The following is a 15,574-nucleotide window of genomic DNA, read 5'->3' on the forward strand; positions in this document are numbered from 1 at the left end:
GATTCTGATATTAAAAATTCCCAAGCGTGTAATCAACATTTTTATCCACCTTCTCATTTCAACAAGATTTATTTATAAACTTTACTTGTTCCTGTCACATTATACTCAACGAACCATAAAACTAGTCCTTACCACATAATCCCACTTAATCCTTCATGCCAAACCAGACAATAAATATCAATCATAGCAACAACTACAAACAAACAAAAACACATTCCCACAATAAAATACACAAATAATGAAATCGTTGATTGTCATCACTTAAAAACCACGCCGAACAGGCGAAGGAAATCAACATCCAACCTTCGGAACACTCAACCACGCTTCAATGAACTTCTGTTAATTTCATACAACACTTATCTGCCAAACTAAAATCCTTTAAGTTGTAAACAAACACAGCAGGATAAAGGGAAAATACAAAAAGAAAACAACAACAACCACAAAAGAGCGGCAATATCCTTTCGAAATTCATTTAAATCGATGACAAATGCACGCCAAGCTCCACCACCCACCTCATGCGGCAGCAGCACATGGAAGCAAACAGCCAACCGACAACACTTGAGGCCATACCAAAAAGAAAACAACAACTACAAATGAAAAGGAAATCGAATTGGCAAAAGCAATCACACGCACTCACAAACACACACTCCGCTCGCTCGCTCGCTCACTTAAAATCATCGCGTAAACAGCTAAAAGGACTTTAGGCAATAAACCGAATAAAATCTTTATTTGAATATTTAATCGAAACTTGTTTTCGTATTATTGCGGTGAGAGGAAATAACGTTGAACGCAATTACAGAAGATTGTACGCGGGATGAGGGAAAATATTGAATTTTCCAAAATGTTTTTTTTTTTATTTTCTCAGTTCCTGACAAGTCAAGCAAAGCTAAAACGCAGCACGCGTTCTTGGTGGCGTGTGTTGGTTATTTGCTGCAGTCCTGTGTCATCCCACACAGACACACTCACAGCTGTTAAAGGGAATAAAAAGCAAACATTAAAAACATACTTGTGAGCAGAAGAAGTGGGAAGAACAGTGGTTTTAGTTTGAAATTTCTTCATTTTTAATTTTATGAAGAAAAGGACCCTACAGGCGTGGATATTTTAAAAAATATCTATATTTCTAGGAAAAAATAGGCGCGGATTTTTAAAATAATATTTTTTCAAGGACCTAATAGGCGTGGATTTTTTAAATAATATTTTTTTCAAGGACCAAATAGGCGTGGATTTTTCAAATAATATATTTTTTCAAGGACCGAAAAGGCGCAGATTTTTAAAAACATATTTTTTCAAGGACCCAATAGATGTGGATTTAAAAAATATATTTTTTGAAGACCAAATAGACTTGGATTTTAAAAAAATATATATATATTTTTAAAGACCAAATAGACGTGGATTTTTAAAAAATATATATTTTTTCAAGGACCGAAAAGGCGCAGATTTTTAAAAACATATTTTTTCAAGGACCGAAAAGGCGCAGATTTTTAAAAACATATTTTTTCAAGGACCAAATGACGTGGATTTTTAAAAAAATATATATATTTTTTAAGACCAAATAGACGGGGATTTAAAAAAAATATTTTTTTGAAGACCAAATAGACGTGGATTTTAAAAAAATATATATTTTTTAAAAACTAAATAAACGTGGATTTTTTAAAAAATATATATTTTTTCAAGGACCAAATACCAAATAGCCGTGGATTGTTACAAGAATATTTTCTGAACATATAGACATGGATAATTACAAGAGTATTTTTTTTCAAGGACCCTTTCTAGGATTGACGAATTTCTTTCTCCTGCTGCTATCTGTTTTTAACCACTGTTTTCCTTCTATCAAAAATCACTGACAATATTGATAATCGCTTTAATGATGTTAAAAAATACCAAACTGTCTCAAAAATATTTTTATTTGCAATTCCTTATTTTCGCTAACATATCTATACGGTTTTACTATTGTTGTTGTATTTTTATGGTCATATCACATATGTGTGTGTGTTTTGTATTGCCAGCCTATACTCAAGTATTTATTTGCAGCCCTCAAATATAAATATCTATTTATTTGGATTCGTGCTGTTTTTTTCGTGTTCTCATTCCATCTCATCTACCCCCTACCCCAAAAAAAGTTGTTATGTGTCAAATACAGAGTTTATCTGTTTTTGATTTGCTTAAAGAATTAATGTCCTGGCATGCTGCCGCTATAATGATGATACCATCTATAAAAAAATATCATCATCATCATCATCAACAACAACAACATTACAAATCTGATAAATAAACTCGTATGTTGAAAGTGGAACATATTGTTGTTGTCATTGGCATCGTCGTCGCCGTCATCCATTGTCGTTCTCAGGACACACACAGTATAAATAAAAATATATATTTTATTTGCTTGACTGCATCTTAATGGAAATTTTGTTTGATTTTCGATTTGGATTTTTTGTGGGCCAACCTTGTTTGCTCTTTGCCAAATATGACAAGATGTTTGGGGAGATTAAGTGGATTTGATGTGGTTTTGGGCAAATAAAATATTAAGAGGGTTTTTAAAAAATCAAGTTTCAGTTTTTATAAAACTGTTTAAAAAATTTAAAAAAATTACTGTTTTAAAAATCCACGCTTCTGTAGTCCTTGAAAAAAATACAGTTTTTAAAAATCCCCACTTCTATAGTCCTAGAAAAAATATATTTTTTTCAAATCCACGCTTCTGTAGTCCTTGAACACATATTCCTTAAAAATCCAAGTCTTATAGTCTTAGAAAAAAAATATTTTCTTAAAAAATCCACAGTAATGAAAAAATAATGTTAAAATCAGTAAAGAAAATTGTAAAGTCGCACGGGGCCGACTATATGATATCCCTCACCACTTTGGGTATATTCTACAGATGAATCCTAACAGACGTCGCATTTTTAAAGGAGCAATCAAATGAAATTGGATCCATAAATATGTGATTCTGCAACCGATTTGGTCAGATATAGAAGCTGTATCTAAATCTAAACCGATTTCAAGAAACTTAACGCACATCATTCTAGACCTTATTCATTACGCTGTGTCAAATTTCGTGCAAATCGAAAGATATGTAGGGACTTTGGTGCCCCATTTACCTTAAATCGATAGAAAATATATATGGGAGCTATATCTAAATCTGAACCGATTTTCAGGAAACTTAACACACATCATTCTAGACCTAATTCATTTCGCTGTGCCAAATTTCGTGCAAATCGAAAGATATATAGGGACTTTGGTCGACCATTTACATTAAATCGGACGAAAATATATATTGAAGCTATATCTATATCTGAACCCATTTTTCCGAAACTTAGTACACATCATTCTGGACTTAATTCAGTACCCTATGCCAAATTTTGTGCAAATCAAAAGATATATAGGGACTTTGGAGCCCCATTTACCTTAGATCGGACAAAAATATATATGGGAGGTATATATAAATCTGACCCGATTTTCTCTAAACTTGGCACACCAAACTTGGCAACACACATCTAAAGATATATAGGGACTTTGGTGCACCATTTACATAAAATCGGACAAAACTATATATCAGTATTTTCACGAAACTTAGCTATGCCAAATTATAGGGACGTGCAAATCCAAACTTGGAAGGATATATAGGGACTTCGGTGCACCATTTACATTAAATCGGACAAAACAATATATGGGAGCTATATCTAAATCTGAACTGATTTTCACGAAACTTAGTACACATCATTCTGGAGATATATATAGGGACTTTGGAGTCTTAGATCGGACAAAAACATATATGGGAGGTATATATAAATCTGACCCGATTTTCTCTAAACTTGGCACACGTCATTCTGGACTCAATTCAGTACACTGTTCAAAATTTCGTGCAAATCGAATGATACATAAGGACTTCGGTGCAACATTTACATAAAATCGGACAAAACAATATATGGGAGCTATATCTAAATCTGAACTGATTTTCACGAAACTTAGTACACATCATGCTGAACCTAATGCAGTACTCTATGCCAAATTCCATGCAAATCGAAGGATATATAGGGACTTTGGTGCACCATTTACCTTAAATCGGACGAAAATATATATGGGAGCTATATCTAAATCTTGCACCAATTTCAATAGGGTTCGTCCTTGGACCAAACAAGTGACCTATGTCAATTTTCATCCAATTCGGATCATAAATGCGACATGTACTATGTTTACAATTTAACATCTACAGACGGACGGACATGCATAAATCGACTCAGAAAGTGATTCTATGCATATTCTCAAAAGGTTCCATATGTCTATCTCGTTTCCTTTTGCCTGTTACAAACATATGCACAAAGACATAATACCCTGTACCTCAGTGTGTTGGAGGGTATAACAATTCAGGCTTCGTGGTATTTGAAAAACATATTTTTTTACACAAAAATATTTTTTTGCACATTCAGGCCTCGTTGTGCTTGAAAAAAAGTTTTTTTTTAACATACAGGCCTCCTTGTCCTTGAATAATGATTTTTTAAACATCCAGGACTCGTGGTTTTGAAAAAAAAGATTTTTTTAAAACATCCAGACCTCGTGGTTTTTGAAAAAAAAAAATTTTTTAAACATTTAGGCATCGTGGTCTTTGAAAAATATATTTTTTGCACATCCAGGACTCATGGTCCTAAAAAAATTTTTTTTAAACATCTAGGCCTCGTGGTCCTTGAAAAAAATATTTTTTTAAACTTCCAGCCCTCGTTGTCGTAAAAAAAATATTATTTCAAAAAAATGCAAGACTAATGGTCCTTGGAAAAAGTACTTTTAAAAATCCACGCCTTATGGTCCTCGAAAAAAAAATACTTAAAAAATCAACACCTTAAGATCTTTAAAAAAATATTCGTTTCAAAAATCCACGCCTTATGGTCCTTGAAAAAAATATACTTCAAAAAAGTCAACGCCTTATGGTTCTTGAAAAAATATTCTTTTAAGGGGACCCCCCATTCTCGGGGTCAAAAATTTTGTTGATATAATTCGAATCTACACTAATTAATGAATGTTCCTGTAAAATTTCAAGTGAAAATCTCAAGAACTCTTGAAGATATAGCCGATTTATTGTGTCAGCATCAAGTGACAGCTGAAGGGCTGCTCAAACTTAAAACGCGTTTTTTCTCTAAACATTTTTTTGTGAATGGCGGGCACGATAACTCAAAAACTAATAACCCAATCGATTTCAAATTTTTACACGTTTCTCTGTGAGTGTATAGCTATCGTATGAACTAGGATAAAGCCAATCGGTGAAGATCTTCCTTATTTTTTAACTTGGTTTTTGGTAAAAAATCTGCGATTTTCCAAAATTATTTTTTCAAAGGTCCACCAGTTTGTTAATTTTAGAGCGAAGTCAATAATCCTAGTTCATACGAGAGCCAGACATGTACTCTTTCTAACACCGTTGGAATTTTCGGATTCCGATGTTCCAGTGAGGAACATCAAAAATAAGGACTTTTCTTTAAGTGCAAAAAACAACAACAAAACAATAACAAAAATTTTTTGTAAATTATTTTTCTTCTCTTTTAAATCTTCAATTATATATGTGCAAAGTTACAAACCTTAACAAGCATTGGTATTGATTTGCTGCCCATTGAAAATCTTGAAAAATTAAAATCGAGAATGGGGGGGTTCCCTAAATATTTTCTTCACCTTAAGATCTTTAAAAAAATATTCGTCCAAAAAACCACGCTTATGGTCTTTGAAAAAATATTCTTTTAAATAATATCTTCACCTGAAGATCTTTAAACAAATATTCTTTTAAAATATCCACGCTTCTGTAGTCCTTGAAAAATTATTTTTTTAAATCCTGGTCATGCGATCCTTGAAAATCTTATTTTTTTTTTAATCCGTGTCCTTAAAAAACTAATTTTTTAAAGTCCAGGTCTTGCGATCCTTGAAAAACTTTTTTTTAATCCACGCTTAGGTATTAAAAAAATAATGTTTAAATAAAAAAATCCACGCCTAGTGGTCTTGACAAAATATTCTTTAAAAAATCGCTCTTAAAATCCACGCCTTCCGGTCATTGAAAAAATATTCCTTTAAAAACAACCCAAGCTTCTTAAAACCTTGAAAAAAAATATTATATTGAAAATCAACACTTTATAATCCTTGACAAATTTCCTACAAATCGTTTCCTTCATCATTATAAGAAATATGTATTTTTTTACAAAATCCTTTCCTCGTCCAAACATTTTATTATTATAAGCCTTATTAAAATGTCATAAACAACTCCTACCCCATAAATAATAATTACATACAGCTATGAAATCTAAAAATCATTTCCTCCATATCCCCACCCTGCAGAATCATCAAAGTATAAAAGAAATAAAAAAAAAAACAGCCAACAAATGTTACCCAAGGTAAAAATTATGGTGTCTGTCGTTTTCTCAGGATAAAGCTACGCAAAGTGACGAACCATTTAAATACTACCCAGCCTAAATGCCGAACAGCCAACTATCCGAATGTACCCACTCACTCTCCTGGCATATCATAAAAACAATTAAATTATTATAAGTTGGTGTAACATATTTAACTGACACATTATTGCCGTTAACGTTTTGTTGGCCTGCAGCAGCACTGGCTTAGAATATAATCCACTCCATACACAACATCATCTCCCAGTGCCTTTGCAACCCTCATTTTGTGTGTGCGTGTGATTCTTTTTATCCTTAAGGGGGAAACTGAAATGGAAACTAACAAATTGTTTTTCCGGAAAACTGGAGTGCAAAAAAATCACCCACACTGAAAAAGTATCAACTGACTTCATGACTTTTTGGCAATTCGATGGCGGAGGCGGAGGAGTTAAATAAAGGTGGCCAAGTATAAAGGGAAAGTGCCAGCCTGCTCAATCTCTGAAACATATGTTTCACTAATGAGTCTCTAAATACGTTTTGGGTCCAGGATTCAAGAAATGTTTGTATGGGGTAAACACTTTCACAGATTGTTTGCAGAGCAAACATTTCCAAAGCGCCTTTGGCGCCACCACACTTTCAGCACAGGGGTGGAATTGCCTTGCCAAGCATCCATTGAGATGCCATTTAATAGATGGCTTGTTTTTGTTGTTTGTGTTTTGGTGATGATGGCTTTGAATGTTATTCGATATTATGTATACAAACACAGAGACACACAACCACACTACGCGAAGTGTATGAGGGCCCTCATTCACTTATTTTAGTATCTGGCAAATATAGAATTAAATAGTGTCTTGGGAGTTCTACTTTTTGTCAATTTGTTGTGGGGTTGAGTTGTTAAGTGGGTTGGTTTATTAAGGCCACACTCACTCACATATGTATGTATGAATTTCAAATGTAGGAAATATTTATCTAGTTTTACATTTTGTGAGGTAAATATTTTATCAGAAATTTGTTAAATGCTATTTTGCAACATGTGTATGTATCTAAATGTGTGACATCCATTTATTTATTTAGTTTAGATATCTCTGTTTGACACACCCACATGATTTAGAGAAGAACATTTTTTAAATACCACTGTCGATTATAGACCACTGCCTAAAGAGTCCTTAAAAAAATCTTTTAAAAAATCTACGCTTAAAGAGTCCATGAAAAAATAATATTTTAAAAAAATTTACGCCTTAAGCGCCCTTGAAAAAAATCTACCCCCAAAGAGTCCTTGTAAAAAAGGTATTTTAAAAAGTCTACGCCTAAGAGTCCTTGTAAAAAACTATTTTGAAAAATCAAAAGAGTTCTTGAAAAAAAATCTTTTAAAATATGTACGCCTAAAGAGTCCTTGAAAAAAATATTTTAAAAAATCAAAAGAGTACTGGAAAAAAATATTTTTTAAACCAGTAAGGAAAGTTCAAAAGACGGACGGGGCTGCATTTATGATCCGATTTGGATGAAATTTGGCAAAAGTCACTTATTTGGCCCAAGGACGAACCCTATTGAAATTGGTTAAAATCGGTTCAGATTTAGATATACTTACTTAGCTGGCTTGTTACAGAACGGTTGTTCCATAAACCGAGCTTAAAAAAGATTTCCAAGCGCGTCGGTCTTGTGCGCAAGTCCACCAATTTGGAAGACCACGTTCCAAGATGTTGTTTTCTACTTGGTCTTTCCATCTAATTCGTGGCCTTCCCCTTCTACGGGAACCATCAGTAGGCTCATTTTTATATGCCTTTTGAGCTGGGGCATTTTCATTCATCCGCACAACATGGCCTAGCCACCGTAGTCGCTGCAGCTCAATACAACTGACTATGTCGACGTCCGCGTATAAATTGTAAAGCTCGTGGTTCATTCGACGCCGATATTCACCGTCGACGCAGATCGGCCCGTAGATCTTTCGGAGAATTTTTCTCTCAAACACCCCAAGAGCTGCCTCATCTGCTTGCGCAAGTACCCATGCTTCTGATCCATATAATAGCACGGGTAGTATTAGCGTCTTGTAAAGTGTGAGTTTGGTCTGGCGGGAGGTGGCCTTGTTTCTAAACTGCTTACTTAGACCATAGTAGCATCTGTTGGCCATCACAATCCTTCTCCGAATTTCAAAACTGATGTCATTTGTTTTATTTATGGCGGTACCAAGGTATATAAAGTCATTAACTACCTCGAAGCTGTAGTTCTCAATTCCACAGTTGGTCCGAGTCTACTGGACGTCTTGCGCGTTGATACCACCAGCTTGGACTTCTCGCCGTTTACTGCCAGACCCACTTCGGCAGACCGCTCGCAATGTTCGACCCATTATATCGATGGCATCATTTGTTGTTTGGTGTACAGAGTGTCATTTCTGTTCACCTTTGCTTCTCGTATGACCTTTTCCAGTAGGATGTTAAAAAGATCACACGACAAACTGTAACCTTGTCTGAATCCTCGTTCGGTATTGAAGGGCTCCGATAGGTCCTTTCCTACTTTAACTGCTGACCTTTTGCCTATTAAAGTTGTCCTGCATAGCCGTATTAATTTTGCAGGAATACCGAACGCAGACATGGCTTTAAACACCTCTGAACGGATAGGGCTGACGAATGCGGTTTTATAGTCGACAAATAGGTAGTATGTGTCGATGTGTTTTTCGTGGGTCTTTTCCAGGATTTGGCGCAGAGTGAAAATCTGGTCAATGGTGGATTTGCCAGGTCTGAAGCCGCATTGGTATGGTCCGATGATGTCATTGACCATTGGCTTCAATCGTTCACACAGCACACTGGATAGCACTTTATATGCGATGGGAAGGAGACTTATTCCTCTATAGTTGGCACATATCGTCTTGTCTTCTTTTTTTGTGCACGGGACACAGGATGCTGAGGTTCCAATCATTGGGCATGCATTCATCTAGCCAAATTGTGCTAATCAGCTGGTGCATGCTCCTGACCAGCATCTGGCCACCAGTCTTGAATAGTTCGGCTGGTAACCCATCGGCTCCTGCTGCTTTGTTGTTCTTGAGTCGATTAATTGCTTTTATGACCTCATCTTGATAGGTGGTATACACTCTATAGCGTCATATATTATGGGTTCTGGGGTATCTTCTTCATCGCCACTATTTGATACTAGAAGCTTTTCGAAATGCTCCTTCCAGATCCTCAACACGCTGTCTGTATCTGTCACCAGGTTTCCTTCTTCATCTCTACAGGAGGATGTGCCTGCACCAAAGCATTCGGTTTGGTGTTTTACTAGTTCGTAAAATTTCCGGACTTCATTCTGACTCCTGTGCATCTCGATTTGCTCACGCTCACGTTTTTCTTGTTCTTTCTTCTTTTTCCTGAAACACGTTTCTCCCGATAATTCTCCATCACGTTACGTGTTGCTACAGTCTGCAGCGTTGCCATATACGCTGCGTTTTTCACATCAGTAGCATTACGACACTCCTGATCGTACCATGGATTTCTTGGTGGTGGTTTTTGGTACCCAATTGTTCTTTCGATTTAGATATAGGTCGCACATATATACTTTATTCCGATTTTAGGAAAATGTTGCACCAAACTCCTAATGTTTGTCCTATTTACGCGAAATTTTGCACAACGTACCATATATATTTCGAACGGGTGTCTGATTGAGATTATATTTTTACACGCGATTCAGGTGTATCATGTTTGCTATACATAATTCGATTTCCTTATATCTTATTGAAATTAAATTTAGCATAGGTCGACATGACATGAAATTGTTAGGATACATATATACAATAACATATAGTGATGAAGGGTATCATATAGTCGGCCCAGTCCGACTTTACTACTTTCCTTACTGATTTATACATACAGCTTTTCAAATAATTCTTTGTGTGCTGTTTTCTCAAAAATATACCTCAAAATCATAATAAATAATTGTTTCCCGGTGTAAAGTAACTTGCGAACAACTTCGAAGAAACCCCATAAAACTCAAGTCTCACTAATATACAAATAAAATTACACTAAATTGCACACTTTATAATTAATTTCAATCAAAAACAGACATCATCATCTCAACCGTAACAGTCCAACCCACCACTGCTTGTGGATGGAGAGAGAACAAATCACTGTTCGTTCACATCTTGTCCACACCGCCAACCGTACAACCATAACAAAGCTATGCCAGTTGAGAGCAAATCGAAAAAAGCCCGGCAAATCCTGTAGTCCTTTGTGGGAAAATGTGTGAAGGAGGCCTGTCGCAGCAGCATAAAAGCCATAATCATTAATCTTATCGCCGCCTTGGCTTATTATTTCAATTTAGCGATTGTCGTTAGCACAACAAAAACAACGACAACAATAAACAAATGACAGGGACAGTGGTGAAGAACATCTCGGAAAACTTACTAGAAAAGCTCTATGCAATACATGTGTATGTATGAGAGTGTGTGTGTAAGGGGACGTGGAACTTCTAAATGAGTGGCTGGCTGGTTGGGTTGACTGTTTATGCCAGCAAATCTAATGATGCTGCAATGACTGGCTGATTGCGACCAACTTGCCAGTGTAGTTCGCTTTTCTTTTGTTTATGTTTCGAAAGTCTTCGCTCTGCGGTTTAACGCAAACTACAAAACAGTCGAATGCCAGTCATTGGGCGTAACATTTCAATGACCGGAAGCAAAAACCCAGCCATTAGCAGAGGAAACAACTCGTAGCGATACAATTAAATATGCCCTAAGCCATGTAATGGCACGTGTTAAGTTTCAGCAGGAGGGTGGCTGAGGGTATACATAGGTTTTTTTTCGTTTTATTGAAAAGTATTAAAGACCAGCAAAAATATTTATTTATTTGTGCCAAGATTTAGCAGTTAATACAATTTTACGCTTTATTACTTTCTAATTCCTTTTTGGGTGAGAAAAAAATCGATAAAGTGATTTTGAAATTTATTTAGTTGTTGTTGTTGTTCTTGTTGGTGGACAAGGGTGTTAATCTGATGTTTCCACTTGAGTGGACAAATGACAAAAAACATGTTTTATTAAAATATTTTTGAAGTCGTGGATTTTTAAGCAAGGCGTGGATTTCTTTAAAAATATTTCTTCAAGAACATAGAAGTGTGAATTTCTTAAAAAATATTTTTTCAAGAACAAAGAAGAGTGGATTTTTATACCCTACACAACTATGTTGTCGGGTATTATAGCTTTGTGCAGCCCCAAAAGTTTGTAACGCCGCGAAATATTTAAGTATACCGATCTCGACTAGCTGAGTCGATCTAGACATGTGTGTTCGTCCGTCCGTCTGTCCATTATAATTTGTAAACACGATACAGGCCACAGTTATGGACCAAACTTCACCAAATTCTGCATGGAGGATAGGTTCGGCCCAATGAAGACCCCTATTGTTTTTGGTAAAGATCGGTTAATATTTAAGGGATGAAATGGACCAAATACTTAATTTTTGCGGTTATGGTCCGAACATCCTGAAATTTTACATGGAGAAGAGGATCGTGCCAAAGAATAAACATGCCTGTTTTGATAAAGATCGGTCAATATTTAGTGGGTCAAATGGTCCCTGACTTTTGTGTGAAAAATTACAAAATTTTTATTCTGGAGCGTATATACTTGCTCCTGAAGGACATGTACCCGAGAAGTTGATATTATATCCAAAAGGAGTTGTTGACCTACAAATTGATACCAATTATATGGCTGTATGTACTCTGATGTGGGAGTTATATGTAATTAGGTAAAGGTGACTATGTGCATAATATTACTATTACTTCATTAGAGGACGGAAATGTCGCGCTGATAGCTTTGAAATTGTACATGAACTTCCGATTATGGTCAAGGACGACGCCTATAGTTTTCGGTGAAATTGAGATTTCATTCAGGAGGTGCAATGAACCGACAACTTTAATTTTGTCAGATTTTCTAGTCGCTCTAGAGGCAATTATTATATGTAGAACATCACATATTTTACATGGTGAAGGGGATCTGACCAAATACTTAGAGCGGCTGTTTAGATGATGATCGGACAATATTACGCGGGTCAAATCAACCAAAAGCCTAAAGTGACAATTTTTGTATTTTAGGAAATCAGAAAGTTTGGTTTTCGTTGTAGTTGTGTAGGGTATCATAAAAAAAATAAGGACCATAAGGGTTTTCACGATTTTTCAGAAGGGTCAAGAACTTATTGGTATGGATTTTTGCAAGAATCCTTTAGGTGTGATTTTTTCCATTAATCTTTTCAGGAAAATCAGGACCTTATTGGTGCGGATTTTCGGGATTTTTTGTAAGACCAGGATGATTTTTTCAAAAAATACAGTTTTCAAGAACCGAAAAGCGTGGAGTTTTTAAAGGACTATTTCCCCAAGAAGCCTTTTCGAGTGATTTTTTTTAAGAGCCCAGATTTGCGGATTTGGATTTTTTGTAGTGCTCTTTAGGTGCAAAATATTTTCCGAAAATATTTTTTAAAGAAACTTTGATGTTAACATTTTTAAGGACCTAATAGGGTATTTTTCACGATTTTTCAAAAAAGGGAATTTTCAGGAAATCGGCAACTTATTGGTATGGATTTTTGCAAGAATCCTTTAGGTGTGATTTTTTCCATTAATCTTTTCAGGGGTTTTCAGGAGAATCAGGAATCCCAAGAAGCCTTTTCGAGTGATTTTTTTAAGAGCCCAGATTTGCGGATTTGGATTTTTTGTAGTGCTCTTTAGGTGCAAAATATTTTCCGAAAATATTTTTTAAAGAAACTTTGATGATTTCTGGTCTTTTTTAGGAGGATCAGGACCTAATAGGATTTTATATTTTTCTAGGAATACTTTTTCAACGTCCCTATAGGTGTGGAAGTTTTCAAAAAGAAAATTCTTAAGTGTGAATTTTTTTAAAGAATATTTTTCTCAAGACCTTTAAATTGATACCAATTATATCAGGAAATCGGGAGTTACATAAATATTTGCATGTGCTTACCTATTGATATAGTATTCAGTAACCCATTACCACACTAGAGGGCAGAAATATAGCGCTGATCGCTTTTAAATTTTCAGGGACCATACGGCTACTACGGCGATGATGTATTTTTTTCAAAATAATATCTTTATGTTTTTAAGAATATTTTTCTAGTTCCATAAATGTTTCGATTTTATTTTTTTATTATAAGGGCAGTATATAGCCAGTATAAAAATAAGGTTGTCATTTTTTTATTTTTTAATTCTAATGGAAAATAAGTTTTTTTAAATACCCTTAATGCCATGTTGATGGATATAAACCAAAAAATCATTGTCCGTATTTTACATTTTATAAACTTCTAGGCTTATAAAGACTACCATTGTCCCCAATACACCTTTCATAAAAAATCAGATCAATGACTTCAGCACGACTTTCTTCTTTAAAAAGTTGCAAAAATTATTTTTACAATTGAAGTTATTATTTCATTAATTCAAATAAAGTATTATTCCATTTAATGGCAGAATGAATATTTAAATTTCATAAACCAACACATCTTATGAATAGATTATCCTTGCATATCCTCACATATAACTACAACAATTAATTTCAAGTGTTAAAAGTCCTGCTGTGTGTGTGTCGCAACAATAACTTTTCTGGAAACTGACACTGATTATCAACCCAAGTCGCACACACACACATACAGATTATTTACAAAAAATAACAATAGAAACAGCAAAACTTTCCTGGTGGATTCCTCAAGACCACTCCACAACAGTGCCATGAAAAATACATTTACTTTACCTTATAGTTTGCTCTGTATGTAATCCATAAACCAAACCCATACTTCCTATACCTCAATCTCTTCCACAGCATCTTCTCCTGTTTTACTATTTCATTCACTTGCACTCATACTGAGAAAGTATGTACATTCTCCCCAACGTTCCCTCCAAACTGCATACAATAATTCAAAAACAGTTATGGCCAAAAGTTGCCGCCTTTTCTCGTAGCTGTCAGTCACACGGTCTGTATCTATCTCAACTGCTCGTTATTCGTTCCTTGTTTTCTCTTGTCCTTCCTCCCGTTTTCTGTTCATTGTTTTCAGTTTGGTCTTCACTACAACTGCAAATCCTTTCAACCAAACACACATTCTCTACAAGTTTGTTGCAAGCAGGAAAGGAACTTGCAATGGCATGAGACAGGATCCATGTATCAAATAATAATTTGTATCTGCTTTGCAATCAATTTGCAACAAATTATCCTTGTTTTTCTACCATTTCCTACCGAAATCGTTTTTGGCGAAGACAAATGGGTTTAAATTTTAGTTGCAGTGGGGGGTTAGAAAACATGCCTGACGATGTTGGTCAGTTAGTGATTGAAGGATGGATATCTGGCAATGATGATCGGACCAGACATTTAGGCAGGCACACAACAATAGAAAAAGGGTAGAATACTGCAAAAGTTTCTTTGAATATTTAATTGGAATTTGGATAAATTTGGCTGGAAGCCAGAGTTCGAAGGTCATTGTGGAGATTCATTGTTTTACAAATGACAGCTGACTGTGGAGGCATTGTTTTGGATACACATTTAATTAATCTATAATGCAGATAAGTTTAGTTATTTGTAAATATCTTAGATATATGATTATAGCATATGATTCGGTGTAAGTAAAAGGCAGCCTAAAAGTATGCATCAGTTATTATCAATAGAGGTCGTAAGGTTCCAATTAATGGCAAAGGCATTATTTTTGGCAAAACTAATTACAATAAGAAAAAAGTAAATAAATAAAAGTTATGTATTCACTACTTTCTCGTAAAAATGTTTAAAAGCCTAAAAGTATGCAGCAGACTTACTATGTACTTCCATACAGAGCCCACCATTATATGGCATATTATGCTTATGTGCTAATAAATAAAATTTGCCAGATTGATTTTTTTAAAACTTATATTTCTCATGAGTTATAAGATGTTGATTAAATGATTGGTGCATACTTTTAGGCAACAGTAATTCACAAATAAATGGTTACTATTTTCAGGTAATTTTCTAAACTTTTTTTTATTTTTTATATGGCCAACAATTTTATTTATATAAAATTCTAAAGTGTGACTTCCTGTGAATGGAATACAGCCTAAAAGTATGCATCAGTCATTTGTATTAGTGATGGGTTTTTTTAACACAATATTTGTGTAATTTTAGGGACTTTTATATGGGCGCTATAATAAAACATAGACCCTCCAAAAACGCGGTTTGGCTTGGGTGGTTTTGGAAATATACATTGTTTCGATTTTAAGTCTGGTGC

At 34.9% G+C, this 15,574-nt stretch overlaps 1 protein-coding gene across 1 annotated transcript in view; it reads left to right on the plus strand.

The window, feature by feature from the left end:
• The window catches only part of LOC133323185 (homeobox protein 5), a 45,306-nt gene that overhangs the window by 27,980 nt on the left and 1,752 nt on the right, over positions 1-15,574 (plus strand). The gene's annotated exons all lie outside the window — the stretch shown is intronic.

This window comes from Musca vetustissima, unplaced genomic scaffold, assembly GCF_032173495.1.
Source record: "Musca vetustissima isolate MV318-11 ecotype Yass unplaced genomic scaffold, APGP_CSIRO_Mvet_v1 utg8116, whole genome shotgun sequence".
NCBI classification, from domain to species: Eukaryota; Metazoa; Arthropoda; class Insecta; order Diptera; family Muscidae; genus Musca; species Musca vetustissima.